The sequence below is a fragment of the Ixodes scapularis genome, unplaced genomic scaffold (assembly GCF_016920785.2).
Source record: "Ixodes scapularis isolate PalLabHiFi unplaced genomic scaffold, ASM1692078v2 ptg001599l_1___fragment_1__unscaffolded, whole genome shotgun sequence".
In the NCBI taxonomy this organism is placed as follows: Eukaryota; Metazoa; Arthropoda; class Arachnida; order Ixodida; family Ixodidae; genus Ixodes; species Ixodes scapularis.
This window is the reverse complement of record NW_024610173.1, coordinates 61738-77153: the sequence shown is the minus strand read 5'-3', so window position 1 is coordinate 77153 and position 15416 is coordinate 61738. Positions and strand designations below refer to the sequence as shown.

The 15416-nt window shown below is 49.2% G+C and overlaps 1 pseudogene; it reads left to right on the top strand.

The window, feature by feature from the left end:
- The first annotated feature begins 1145 nt into the window (after positions 1 to 1145).
- On the top strand, positions 1146 to 3397 carry LOC121047209 (annotated as a pseudogene).
- Positions 3398 to 15416: the final 12019 nt, after the last annotated feature.

Below are 15416 nucleotides of genomic sequence, written 5' to 3'. Positions count from 1 at the left end.
CTGTTCTCCACCACAAATTAGATCCCACTCTTCCCGAACACGTTTTTTTAGAAATATTGCCTCGACCTTCGCGCAAACGTCACACTAGTCTGTTTGTGATTAATATATACAGCCCTCCCCGGGCCCATAAAGACGTCTTCGGGCCCCTCTTCCTCAAAGCCCAGCAGCTAGCGCAGGGGCAACCCCTCCTCATCCTAGGTGACTTTAACGCGCACCACCGCGCTTGGGGCTATCACTACGACTCGGCTAAAGGCAGACGGCTCTGGGATGACTGGCATACGCACCAGCTTACCCTCATCACGGACGTCTCCTACCCCACTAGACTTGGTACGGGCCTACACCGAGATACGACGCCGGATCTCGCCTTTACGTGCTCCGGAGTCAAAGCTACCTGGTGCCACACGCACGAAAACCCTGGAAGCGACCACTTCATGCTTGAAATTGTGATACAAGAGCCCACGAGGCAACGTACACGGCCGGCTCAGGTGATCGACTGGGACTCGTTTAGAGTGCATAGGCAAGAGCAGGACACACCTCCCGTCATTACTGACATCAAAGAATGGACAACCCAAATTGTAAAACAAGTGGCTCACGCCACGCAAACCGTCGAGCTAGAGGACACGGTCCCTCACTGCGACCGCCACTATGCCCATCTTTGGGAGCGTAAGAAATCACTCGAAGCTCTCCTCGCCACTCGGAAATGGGACCGCAATATCCGCCGTCGACTGGCGCGCGCCAACACGGCTATCGAGAATTACGCAATTGAACTAACTCGCCAGAGCTGGCACAACATTTGCGACCAGATGAACAAGACTCCGAACACTCGTAACACGTGGAAACTCCTCCGGCATCTACTTGACCCGGCTGGAGGCAAACTCCAAGCACGCCAACAGCTCGAGCGAATCTTCCACCAGTATCCTGGCACGCCAGAGGAACTCAAACGAGAAATTATAGACACTTACATCCGCCCCGGCCCGGCAACTACCCTCACCTCCTATCAGGGCCCGGACAACCCCGGTCTAGATGCTCCAGTCACTCTAGCTGAGGTAGGAGCAGAACTTAATCGCCTTAAGACCACCTCGGCGGCCGGCCCCGACCGTATTTCTAATAAGATGCTGAGGAGTCTAGACGACGCCTCTATTCAAGCCCTCACCGACTTTCTTCAAGAGTGCTGGTACAGCGGTACCATCCCGCAGGAATGGAAATGCGCCAATCTAGTCCTCATCCCTAAGCCGGGCAAACCACCCACCTTGGCCAACCTTCGTCCCATATCTCTTACATCCTGCGTTGGGAAGCTGATGGAACACGTCATCCAGACCAGACTCCTTCGCTACCTCGAAGACAGCCACCTCCTACCAGACACGATGTTCGGCTTCCGCCCTCATTTAGCGGCCCCGGACATTATGCTTCTTCTTTATCACCAGGTCGTCATGCGCGGCACACTAGACACGAAAGTCATTGTCGGCCTCGATGTAGCCAAGGCTTTCGACAACGTCCTCCATGAAGCGATTCTTCAGCAACTACAAACTCTTGGCGTCGGACAGCGCACCTACGCGTACATCCGAGACTTTCTTACCGGCCGCACAGTGCAACTCAGCGCCGGCACCGGAGATCCTTCCATCATTTCTCCGGGAAACCGTGGCACGCCGCAGGGCTCCGTGCTCTCGCCGACGCTCTTTAGCGCTGCACTGATAGGCCTGCCCAAGCTACTGGCTGACATTCCCCATCTACACCATAGCCTATATGCTGACGACCTCACTCTTTGGATCACGCGCGGTAGTGACGGCCAGATAGAAGAGACCCTCCAGACCGCCATCGATAGGATCGGAGACTATCTCGATACAGTTGGCCTTACCTGCTCGGCTACTAAATCAGAATATATAATCATCCCGTTCCCGGGACGACGCCCACCAAAGGTACTTCCGGAACTCACCCTCCGGGTCCAAGGTAACTGTATCCCTCGTACGGATCACATCAGGATCCTGGGATTACACCTACAAGCCAACGGCAGCAACAACATCTCGCTCCAACGTTTCGACCAGTCGGTGGTACAGATCGGACGCCTCCTTAAGCGAGTTTCCAACAAGCACCGAGGTATGCGACAGTCCAACCTCCTGCGCCTCGTTCAAGCCTTCATTTGCTCCCGCATCACATACTCTGCACCTTACCTACGTCTCACTAGTGCCGAAAGCGAACGGCTAGAGGCATCACTTCGCAAAGCTTACAAGACGGCCCTGGGTCTTCCTATGTCCACAGCCACTCACAAGCGTATGGCTCTCGGTATCTCCAACACCGTGAACGAATTAATCGAAGCTACCCTCACTGCCCAATACGAGCGGCTCTCACTCACGCACGCTGGCCGAGCGGTACTGCAGCAGGTGGGGATATCACCGACGAGGGCGGCTCCCAGTTACGCTGACCTTGCCCCGGAATATCGCCAAAGCCTCCGCATTCCTCCCATTCCCAAACGAATGCACCCGGAACACCACGCTGAGAGACGGGCCGACCGTGCACGTCAACTGGAGAAACGCTTCAGCGGACGTCCGGACGTCACGTATACCGACGCTTGTTACCACCACTCGAAGCCAGCAATGGTGGCGGTAGCCCTCGCCCCTCACCGCAACTGGCACACAGCCTGCAGCATTCGCAACGCAGAAACGGTCACCGTAGCAGAGGAAGTCGCCATTGCGCTAGCGCTAACCGACCCTATTACCGAAGTCGTCATCAGTGACTCACAACAGGCGATCCGCAACTACGATGCCGGCCGTATCTCTCGCCACGCATTACACTTCCTTCTTTCTGCTCCACCTTCTTCCTCCTCCCGCTGACTCATTTGGGCTCCAGCCCACGAGTCACTCAGAGGAAACGCCGAGGCGCGCACTCTCGCCCGAGAACTTAGCTGCCGAGCCGAGAGAGTGACCCGTCTCCCCGCTTTCCCTGACACTAATAGCTCACGCGCGTTTATACTCACCACGTACACAGACATCCTCCAGTACTACCGACTCGGAAGATGCACGTATCCTCCCGCACACCGCGATCTAACAAGACGCGAGGCCGTCCAATGGCGCAAACTACAAACAGGCAGCTTTCCCCACCCGCTTTTATACAATAAAAACTTTCCACAACAGATAGCACCCAGGTGCAAACACTGCTCAGCTCCGGGCACCCTCATACACATGGTGTGGACATGTACACACTACAACGCAGACAACTTAAACACCCCAGAGACGTGGGAGTCCCTCCTGCGTACGTCCGAGCCGGAAGACCAACGCCGGCTTATCCAGCGCGCGGTGGAGGCCGCGACATCCCAAGGGATCGCCGCCGACCTCCTCTAAGCGAGCGCAACCGGTCCTGGGACTGGTCCCCTGTGTTTATGGGAGAAATAAAGAGCTCACCACCACCAAAAAGGATAGGGTAGACGGAGCGTTGTCTCGTGTTGTGACATTATGAAAATGGTCATAGTCACTATAACCGAGAAGGACATTGTTAAATCATTTCAGTGCACTTACCGCCTCGAGCTTCTCGAAGAGGCGCACAATCACTTGGTGTCCTCCTCTCCTCGTCTTCGATCGCAAAGAAAAAACAAAGGGACTAAAAAAAAAAAAAAGAACTGTAAATAACTGCTCCCCCCCCCCCCCCCCCCCCTTTTCTTTTGCAGTATGGTTTATTTAGATTTTTTGACATTGATGTTAGGGTCTAAGAAAAATATAGATTCAGGGGCTTGGTGTTGCAAAAAAAGGCTTTGCGGAACCGAAGAGTACCAAGCCTCCCTTTGCGCTGATCGATTCGCGCGACAGTGTCACTGCGCTCGACTTTACAAAAATGAAAAACAAAAAAAAAACTTTATTTACAAAGGGGGGGGGGGGGTCGGTTCTGACAAAAAATGTAAGGGATTACAAGGAATTCGTTACGTCAAAAATGTAAGGAAATTACTTTAAAATTACTCTAGAAAATAGGTAATTATTCCGTTACTAAATTACTGATGAATGTAAGGGATTACAAGTGATTTCGTTACTTGTAACGGATTACGTACAAGTCTGCCTACACGGCACCCCGAATTACGTCACCGGGAGTGCAATCAAATGTGACTTTGAAGACTGGGAGTGAGCTGAGGGGAGTCAGAAATGCCAATAGTTATCTTTTTTTTTTTACACAACTAGGACACGCAGGCGAAATCGGTTTTCTATTCTTTACTTCAGAGATGTGAGAGGACAACTTCCACAAATTTTTTACCGAAGTCCGGATATCTTTACCCCCCCCCCCCCCCTTTAATATCGAGGCCTATGGCCCTACGGTTGTCCCGGGGGGGGGGGGGGGGGGCGGGGGCAGAGAGAGATAGTATGATAGTGCTTCGACGCCGGCAGATCTGATGAATGAGAGAAGGTTGTTTTTTAAAAAGACCATGCACTATATAAATATTAAAGAATAATATTTGGTTTCGGAATTCCAAAACAACAAACTATGTATAAAAAAAAATGAAAGCCGTTAACAACTCCCTGTAACACCGAATTAGAGCGCAGCTATTGAGGAGGAGGAAGGGTACTGGGGGGGTGAAGTGACCTTGGGGGTCACGTGACCTTGCGGCGTCACGTGACGATGCCGATGATGTCATTAGTGACGTCCGTGATGACGTCATCAGCGACGATGACGATGCGGATGTCGGTGACGTCATCAGTGACGTCACTGATGACGTCATTCGTGATTATGACGATGACGATGCAGATGCCGGTGACGTCATCAGTGATGACGATGACGATGCGGATGCAGATGAGGTCATCAGTGACGTCACTGATGACGTCATAAGTGACGATGACGATGACGATGCGGATGCCGGTGACGTCATCGGGGAGGTCACGTGACCTCGGCGGGGGTGTCACGTGACCGGGGGGAGTCACGTGACCTCAGGGGGTCACGTGACCTCGGGGGTGACGTGACTTGGGGGTCACGTGACCTTGGGGAGGGGTCACGTGACCTCGGGGGGTCATGTGACCTTGGGGTGACCTTGGGAGTCACGTGACCTTGGCATGACCATGGGGGTCGCGTGACCTTGGGGTGACCTTGGGGGGTCGTGTGACCTAGGTTACGCCGATGCCGACGGCGACGCCGACGCCGCTCAAGCCGGGAACGGGCCCCTAAGAGCTGCGCTCTACAAAAGGAAGAAACATTTAGTAGTGAATGGTTGTTTATTGGTGTCGCTGTTTTCTAAATATTATTTTTGCTAAATTATGCTTTCGCCCAGCAGATTTGGACATGACTTCTTTTAGAGCGCAGCTCTTAGGGGCCCGTTCCCGGCTTGAGCGGCGTCGGCCTCGGCGTCGCCGTCGGCGTCGGCGTAACCAAGGTCACCCCAAGGTTACGCGCCCCAAGGTCACCCCAAGGTCACGTGACCCTCAAGGTCACCCCAAGGTCACGTGACCCCCAGAGATCACGTGACCCCTTATCCAGGGTCACGTGACCCCCAAGGTCACGTGACACCCAAAGTCACGTAACCCCCGAGGTCACGTGACTTCCCCCCCCCCCCGAGGTCACGTGACCCCCCCCCGAAGTCACGTGACACCCCCCCCCCCGAGGTCACGTGACCTCCCCGATGACGTCATCATCACTGATGGCGTCACCGGCATCGCCATCGTCATCGTCATCATCACTGATGACGTCATCAGTGACGTCACTGATGACGCCACCGGCATCCGCATCGTCATCGTCATCATCACGGATGACATCATCAGTGACGTCACTGATGACGTCACCGACATTTGCATCGTCATCGTCATCATCGCTGATGACGTCATCGGAGTCCGCATCGTCATCGTCACTGATGACATCATCGGCATCGTCACGTGACTCTCCAAGGTCACGTGACCCCCCCCAGGTCACTTCACCCCCCCCCCCCAGTACCCTTCCCTCCTCCTCCTCAAGAGCTGTGCTCTAATTCGGTGTTACAGGGAGTTGTAAACGGCTTTCACTTTTTTTTTTCTTTCACCTTAGCGGATCTAGAGACGTTTTAGAGCGCAGCTCTTAGGCACCCGTTTCCGGCTTGAGCGGCGTCGCCGTCGGCATCGCCGTCGCCATCGATGTATCCGCGCGTTGCATTATGGGATGTTTGCCATAACAACAATACACGTGACGTCACGACGGTCACGTTAGACGTCACAAGAGTCGTCATAAGTGAAGGAGACGGAGTAATGTGACGTCACGATGGTCACGTGTGACGCCATGAGGGCCGTCATGAGTGACGTCACTCGTGACGGAGACGGAGGAGGGGAGGAGGAGGAGGGGGAGCAGGAGGGTGGAGGAGAAGGAGAAGGGCGGAGGAAGAGAAGGGGAGATGCCAGCTACCCGTTGTGCAGGCAAGTGCTATCACAATTCATACATCAGAGGGAGGCACGAATGAAAACGCGGTGTACCACATGTTGATGACCAAGTGGTCATGGACATGTGTACGGGTGTATGCTGTAGCCATCGGTCTCTGTGACACGTCAGACGAAGTTGGTAAATTGTGTGCTGCCAAGGTAGAGAACGGCTTGCTTTTGGTAGCTCTGTATCTCTCGCCTACAGCACTCACCAAATATTTCGTGCAAGACGAAGAAGAACTTCATACCAGTCATGCAGGAAAGCATGCCATTGGCTCCGAGGGATGTACACTCGCTGTTCTGCCGTGTCATCTAGGGGGAACACGCTCAAGACCAATGCTGAGGAAATCGAAAACGCCGTGCATTCTTCGGTAGAGCCGAGAGAAAATATGATGACATGGAGAGAATCACGTGCTTCGTCATAGTGTTGACTCTGACGCTGTCACGTTCTCCCGCCTTGTTCCTGCTGCCCTGTTTCCTGTCACGGACAGAATTTAGAGTCGAGCTTCCAGGTGTGAGAACTCTATTTCCTTTCTCCGGACAAGCGGTGAGCGAGAATACCGAAAACGATATAAATACATATATATAAATATCTTTCTCAGATTGTTTTGCACGGTATGGGGGGAGGGGGGTCGCAAAATCGAAATATCTCATGAAAGGAAGAAGGGGAGGAACAGGGGCAGAGGACGGGAGAGGGAGGTGATGGTACGAGGGAGCAGGAGCTAGTCTACTCTCCTCTCCGTACACTCCCCTCCTCCCTCTCAAGAGCCGTAGGTTTTCCGAAGATTTCCCGATAGATGGCAGGGGAGCAGGAGAGGAGGGTACGTAGGGGAGGGTATACCCCTCCTCCTCCTCCTTACACTTTCCTCCTCCTCCTCCTCAAGAGCAGCGCCCTAGTTCGGCATTACAGAAAATTGTAAACGACTTTTTTTTAAAATACTCAATATATGCTTTGAGGCAAAGTATTATTGAGCGACGGCGAAGGGGCGAAGCGTGTCGTAATTGCGCGCACCATTACAAGAAATATTTACTAAAGTAGTGACACATGGTGCTACAACGATTCAGGCACCAAAATGACACTTTGGGGCTCTATTCGGAGAATTTGAGGAGGATCCAGGGCTGCGTTAAATCTAATTATCGCGACTCTTTGCTCGGCGCGAAGGCGGAGCGAAAAGACATTCAAAGGCGGCGGCGGCGCCGGCAGCGACACCAACCGCAGTTGGAGAGGGAGTTCGTAGGTATGCTTTCCCCGCTTTGCACCTGGGCTCTGCAAGAGAGCTAACCGGATTACCGCAGGGGCCTCAAGGGCCGAGTTGACACAGAGACACCGCTCGTTCAACGGCGACCTAGGGATGCTGGGACAAAACGGTATCCTTGAGCCTCATACATTTAGCGATTGTCGACTTTTAGTTCGACTGGATTAAAAGAAAGAGGTTTTTTCCTAAACTAGTTTCTTTTGCCGACATCATCAGGAGTAATTGCGTGGACATCGAAAATTTTCGGCGAGTTGCTTCAAGAATATCACCAGCACTACTAATCGACTGACTACTCGCTAGGGCAGCGAAAACTGAACGTACTCCAATTTTTTTTTACTTCCTTCAGAATAATGCGGTTAAATCGAACCGGTATTCGATTGCTATCACACCCTGTCTAAAGCCGGGATTACACTGCACATACGTCATACAAAAGAGTCTGCAAACACGAATCACCGCAATATTCATGGTTCGAATGTCACCTGCCAAGTTTTCCTCTTAAACTCATTACAATGCGGCATTCGAAGCACGGATCTCGCGGTGACGCGCGTAAGAATTAGTATGCAGACTTTCTTTTGCATGATGTGTGAGCAGCGTGACCCCGGCTCAGAAAATTCTTTATAGAGGACAAGAGCGCAAAAGACACGGACAAGTAGAGCAGGACATGACAACCATTTGTCCGTGTCTTTTACCCTCTTGTCCTCCATAACGCATTACCAACTAACCCAGTAGTTAATTCTGTTAAAGAATTTCGCTATAATAAAACAACCGATCTGAGCTGAACTGCTCGAGGATCGTGTCGAGGATGATTGGGGTAGGCTCATATTATAATTCGAAATGCAGGACGCTTTTATTTGTTTTTAAACGATTCGCAAACCGTCACAGGAACGGACCATATCGAGAGATTCCTGTTATTTTAATGATGGGATTTCCTGGAGGAAAACGACCAGCTTTTGCTGACACAAATCAATCTAAGCAAAAAGATTCTCACTGCATCAAAGCCATAAAACGTCACACCATCGCTCTAGTTGGTTTATCGGCGTGGGTGCCGTTTAAGTTCTGCCCGGGTGTCCTCAGGAATCCCTTTTAGGGAAAGATTTGTAAAATGAGCTTTAACGAGGTTCCTATAGTTTGAGGATGCCATTGCACGGCCCCTTCCCAATATTTCAGGAGTTATTAGCCCCGTGTCCCTCCATAAACTCTCTGCGACGTCCCGAATTATGTGCATTTAAATACTGGTTTGTGTGCTAGCTGCCCGAGATGGGTATGACCATAACCAACGCCGTGGAGATGAATGGGGATCATTAAAAAATGATTGTAGAGACATGAGTGGTGAGAAAACGCGACCACAGAGGCTTAAAGAAGCGCCAGATTACACAGCGAACGTAACTTGCGTTCACTGCGTTGCTTTTGATAAACTAACTTTGTTGATGTGTCGGCGTAAATTTGAGAGAAAACAGAATACAAAAGTGAGGCAACGTTAAACGATCGGGATTGTGGGAGGGAACACTTATGAGGACATCCACTCTCCTGCTGTAAAGATGAGCCGCACAGAGGGATGTGGACGGATGACAAATGCTGACGTAGTTGAAGGGCAACACCCGCGTGAGGATTTAGGAAAGAGCACTGTCTCTGTGAAACATTGGCGCCACTCGCGATCTGAGTCTCCCTTGTAGGGTCGGTCGCATCATTTGCCCACGGCGCCTTCTGGGAGTTCTATTTGGTTCAATGTTCAGAGTGGGCGCCTTTGCCTCGCACCAAAGTAAAAGGAAGTTGTGATGGGACAAGTCAAAGTCGATATCGTTTGGTTCTTACCTATAGGTTATACGTTAAAGAGAGAGTAAGCGGCTAGGAGTGAAGAAACCGTAAAAAGAAGTGGCATTAGAAAGTAAGAGAAAAACTGATTAGTGCTCATTTTATAAGAGAGAAAGTCTAGGTGAAGAGGACACAAGAAAATGAAATGATGCAATGAAAGTGCCAATTGGTTTGTGAGAAAAACACAGAAAAAGATGTCGAGGCAGGAAGGCGTGGGGATAGGAAAGTGGAGAAAGAAAAAGTGACGAAGACAAATGAGACATAGAAGAGGAATTTGAGGAGTTTTTCAGGTTTTTGAAAAGAAAGGAATAAAGAGAGAATGAAAATTGGGCGGTGCTAGGTTTACTATGCTGCATAACGTTCCGTAGAACTATGGCCGCCGCTGACGAAACATACACTGGCTCCTACCGTATGACGATGTCGGGTGCGCAAAAAGCGACTGCCCGTGGTTCTGAGTTCGGAGAGGCAAATGTGCAGCCCTCCGCGCCACCATCTCTGAGGCGCGTACATAGAGTAATATAGTCTACGACGCATATGCGATATTGCGCGCCATTGCTTTTAACGCTTCGACGAGATGGGCGAGAGAGTCGCGTGAACTGCCAGTGCCGCAACGAACGCGAGCTCGGCCGCTCGGTCGCTGTCCAGAGCCATGAGCAAATATTGTGGAATGGCGGCTACCGGAGCGGCGTCTATCGCCGTTCCGAACAGAGAGGAGCGCGCCGCGTTGAAACGACCAAGGTAGCAAGCCAGCAGGTAAGAAAGTACGCGTCACTTTTGTGACCAAGTTTCCATGACATGAACCTCCCAAATTTTGCATCCAATTCCAAGCGCGGAAAAAGACGTAGTTTTACGACAAAAGACAAATCGTGAACGAGATTAAAAAGAACTATTCCGAGAACGTCAACTGGAGGATGAGCAGGCGGTCAACTTATCTGCTGGTCCTGGTTTTGTTTACTACCGATGACTAAGACAGCTCCGTAGCGATGCACCTGCATTGTGTGTGACGTTGGCGTCGTGCACGCGGTAACCGCTGGAGTGGGACTGTCGACTTTTAGAGAAGGGGAAGGGACTGAACATTGAAAGGGCTAGATTTTGTTGGCCGTGTTTGGCTTACCAGATTTGTATTCGGGAGAGCGGTGTCTCAAAAGCGAACCCTGAATTTTGGAGGCGATTCCGAGCGCCGGAAAGTGGCGTCTCGATGAGCGGCCTTCTTGTCTCGATTTCCGCCGCCACCGCATTTTTATTTTCGCTACACAGCGTTTTAGCTGATGTCCAGACGCAGCCGACTCTATGAGCTAATGATACCAATCAAGCAGCATGAAAAGCGCGAGTCACGGGTCCTTTTTCTGTTGATGACTGATTCAGTGAGGATAGAACACGTGCAGAAAGATGACGAACACCATGACGCTGCATTTTGGAATCTGTCTAGATGGTCCCGTCAGCCCGGAGCGTCTACTGCGTCTCGACTTTGGGTGAACCCAAGTGTAGCAACAATGTATTCCCGAGAGATTTATTATAAATCGCTCGCTTCTCGTATTATCGCTCAGCTGATTAACATAGACAGTGGCCTGATACGGCGCCAAGTCTTTTACAAGTTGCTGTAACCTGCTCGCATGAAGAAGGAGAGGTGGGGGAAGAATGTGGCGTCCTCCAGTTCATCATTATGATATAATTTTAACGTTGTAATTTTTAACACCAGAAGAAGAAAAAAAAAACAACACGAGAAGTAAGCCTTCAAAAGCAAGGTCATGCAACCAAATGAATAAAAATGCCTAAAGCTAATACGGCGTCGAAGCGTTAAAAACAATGTAACGGTGCTGCTATTCTGGCAACCTGCTGCATCGTGGGCAGCGCCACCGCTGGCCTATTTAAGGGACGCACCATTAAACTTTATTCTCTTTTCTTCAATCGCTACCCCACGGCTCGTGTCTTTATTCGATACATGGTGTCAGAAGTGGGATATGGAAGGATTAAGAGCACCTACAGAGCTCCAGCTGACGGGCAATGTTGCCGAGAACTGGCGTCGCTTCGAGCTGCGGCTACAGGTCTTCATGACGGCAACAGAACTCACCGCTAAAAGGAACGATCGGCAGAAGACAGCGCTGCTCCTTCATGTTGCTGGAGAAGAGGCCCAGGAGGTCTACAGCACCTTCCAGCTCGGTGAGCAAGCGACGTACGCTCAAGTCGTAGCTAGATTTGAGGACTACTGCACACCGAAGAAGAATAAAACGTATGAGAAATACGTCTTCAGAACACGCATCCAGGCCGAGGGTGAACCATTCGAGCAATTCTATCGCGACTTGCAGTTGAAATCTAAATCGTGCGAGTTTTCGATGCTGACAGGGTCAATGATCCGAGACCAAATCGTATATGGAACTGCAAGCAAGAAATTGCGCCAAAGACTTCTTCGGGAACCCGATCTGACGTTAGAAAAGGCTGTGGAAATGTGCAAAGCGGACGAAATCGCTGCCAAGCAGATGAAGGCATGGGAGGAGCCAGAAAAAACGGTCCACCTCATTAAGGTGCAACCCCACCGTGCATGACGTTTTGGTGCTTTTTGACGGCTTATAACTTTCTATATATCTTACAATTATAAAGTTAATGTCAAATTAAAGAGCTGTTTTTCAACCATACTTTAATGTCTCGTCTCGATATTGCAATTATACTTAGTTGTTAGTTAATTATTCACCTTTTAATAGACCATAGTCTCTACTACTGAAAAAAATATGTCTCCAGTTATAATGTCCCATCGTCCACGATAGTTTACGTGAGCGTTCGGTTGAATGCAATAAACTAAAAAAGTAAGCAACAAACTGTACAGACAATGTATATTTTAAAATAAAAAATAAAGTTTAAAATGGTATTATTTTATTGCGCTATAAAAGGGAATCACGGCAGCTAATCAAAATAACGAGACATTAAATTATGAAGCATGCTTCGATATTACATTTTCCAGAACTTCCATATTGATATATTACACGTTAAGAATGTTATAAGACCTCAAACGTTTCCCATTCAGTTACGACAAATTTTAGTTTCTTAATATAAAGTCCAGATGGCGACAGGAGGTCAAGAACAGCTTGATGTGCATTTTCCGTCATGTACCGCTTGGAACGCCACGTGAAAGACAGAAAAACGCCAGATGTCGGAGTGTCAGATGCCTGGATGCCCGCAGTGAGCGAGCCAGAGATGTCAGAATAACAAGCGCGAGGCTGCGGGTGCACCGCAGCTACTTTTGTGCGCGTTCTGCTGTGCGCCGGTACACACGTCCGACGCGATCCAAATGAAATGGGCGCCATGAAATGCATTCTGCAATTTCAGATTGCGCCACGTATGCGAAAACATTTCAATGTTTTTATCACTTGCAAAAATCATTTCCAGAATGAAACTATTCTTGTGTGAATGGTTCGACTATATTTTAAGTAGCAATAATATTAAAACAAAACACAAAGCATTAAATCGTCTCAGTGTCTCTGAGCCAACGCGCTGGCCCATGAATCCATATTTGTCGGGCTAAAATATCCGCCAAGGTGCCCGCAATCCGACGGAGGCCAATCTGAGATTTCGGTTGCACGTTAAAAGATCTCCAGTTAGTCAAAATAAAAACGCAATTTCTTTTTTTTTTGGGGGGAGGGGGGGGATATTAAGTAATTTTTGTTGGGTTGGCTTGCGAAACCCTATAGGATCTGAGTATTTGCTTCGCTTTACCTTAGTTCGGAGCACAGCCAACGCTACGGGCTGATGAAACCACTGAAGCAGCGCGAAGAGCGCGAGGTCAAGCTGTTCGTATCTCTTTCTGTGCCTATGCGGTCGGCTAAACTAGAGCCACTAAATAAGCTACGCTTCATACACATCCTGGTGTTTAAAATAATGGTTGTCAGTTATGTGAAGCTTTATCTGAAATCACAGGAAACGCTTTTCCGTCCTCCACAAATGTTTAAACAGTTCGCGACAAAGCAAAGCAATATTACGTGAGCTTCCTGACACCGAAACTAATGTTGAGGAAGTCGCCATATTTCAATCATGACGATCGGCAGTTGCGTTTGATTTGTTACTAAACCAGCAAGATGGCGGCGCCCACAACAATATCGGGAGGAAAGCGCCGATACTCTAAGCGTAGCTCATTTAGTTTGGCTCACAGGCTCAACCAAGTGCGGTGAGGAATCGTTGGCCGAGTGTGTTGTGGCACCAGAGATCAGAGTACGTGGAAAACTGCTCGAGCACGAGCTCCGTTCAAAGCACGGAGCTCCCGCTGCAGAACCTGTAGGGACTAAATCCCCTCGATGTGTTTGCATTGGTTTTTCAAATAACCTCAACGGTGCCAGTCCCGTATCTCGAGCGGCCCTCGAAGGCAAATGGCGGCGGAGCACCCGCTCGTGGCACGCGTCTCGCGCGTTTCCACATTAATGGTTGGCGGTACTGGTGAAAAACGCCTTTATCAATAGGGGCTTTAGCAAGGACCCTGGGTTCAGTCGGCCATCTGCATCCTACCGTCGAGCGATCATGTACCACATATACTGCTTAATGCACGTTAAAGAACCCGAGCTAAGAGTTGTAATGCACTTTTTATAACCTTCAACGGGTAAAAATGTCGCCCAACGAAACTGCTGCTCTCTAAGAAACTAACGACTAATTTTGAACGCGCCGTTACATTGCATTTTTCATGTGCGTTGGCGTGTTCGCGTTTTTTTTTTTTTTCTACATCTTTGATTATGCGGTTCTTACTTATGATGAAACAGACTATAGTTGTCGGACTTCTGGAAAAAATATAAGATAACTAAGAAAGTGCACGTGAACGCAAAACACACATAAACACACATACACACACACACACGCACACGCACACGCACACACGCACACACGCGCACACGCGCACACACACACACGCACACACACACACACACACACACAAACACACACACACACACACACACACACATAGGCGCACCTAATAAAAATAATTGAAATAATAGAATTGATTATAATTGTGTCTTGAAAGGTTTGAGCGCACCAAAAGCTATAAAAGTGATCTCGATGCTTTAAATGATGCGCTTGTTCACTGGAAGTGTAGTTCAGGGCAGTATGCTCGTACTTGTATGTTCGGCTTCACTCGCAGGATGGAACCAGATGCTTTATTTGTAATGTATTTAGTGAAACAAAGCTTACCTTCTGTTTATATGCAGTGCCCTCAGTTTTCGCGTGATTGAATGCTTGTTTATCATCATTGTTTTCGTTTCCCACTGTGATTGACTTCGTGCTTTTCTGTGTGCTACATGCACTAGAGACCAAGGTAATTCAGGAGAATTCTACTTCGCGGATTGTAAAAAAAATGTATGCAACTTGCCATGTGTGCCACAATCAATAAAAATATTCTAAGCTTCACATCTGACCGCTTGTCTGAGTAAACATTGTTGTTTGTTAAGAGCAATTGTGATTGTATGAAATCACGTTTGAAAAACTCGTTCTAAGCACGCGACCGTTGGCATGCAGTGAATACTCATAATCGGTGCCAAGATGATTGGTAGCTGCCAGCAGGTGGAGATATTCTATCAGCCCAGAGTTAGAATGATTCCTTCTTTCTGTTGTAAGCAATCAGGAGACAACTAACACCAAATCTGAGGGTAATAAAGTGCTATGAGCATTGAAACATAATGGCCGGAGCAGTATATGTGTACAAGCTTTAGCTTTTGAGGCACCCTTAACTTTCGACACCCTCAACGCTAGTGTGAAAAGTAGAGCTGTTTCATTCTTAATCAGCGTACCATTTGCGTGCTTGCACTATATTTTATACAACGTCAAAGCCTACCCGTTTGCATCTTTTTCATTTTTGCACAGTACTACTTGCGCGCATAAATCACCAAAATAAGACTGATACAGAGTGCCTCAAAAAAAGGTACATGTTTTTTTTGTTTCTTTTTTTACCGCAAAAATAAACTACGCATCGCCTAGCGCTCATTTCTCCGCCCAAAGGTAGCACTACGTCACAACCAGATGCCAA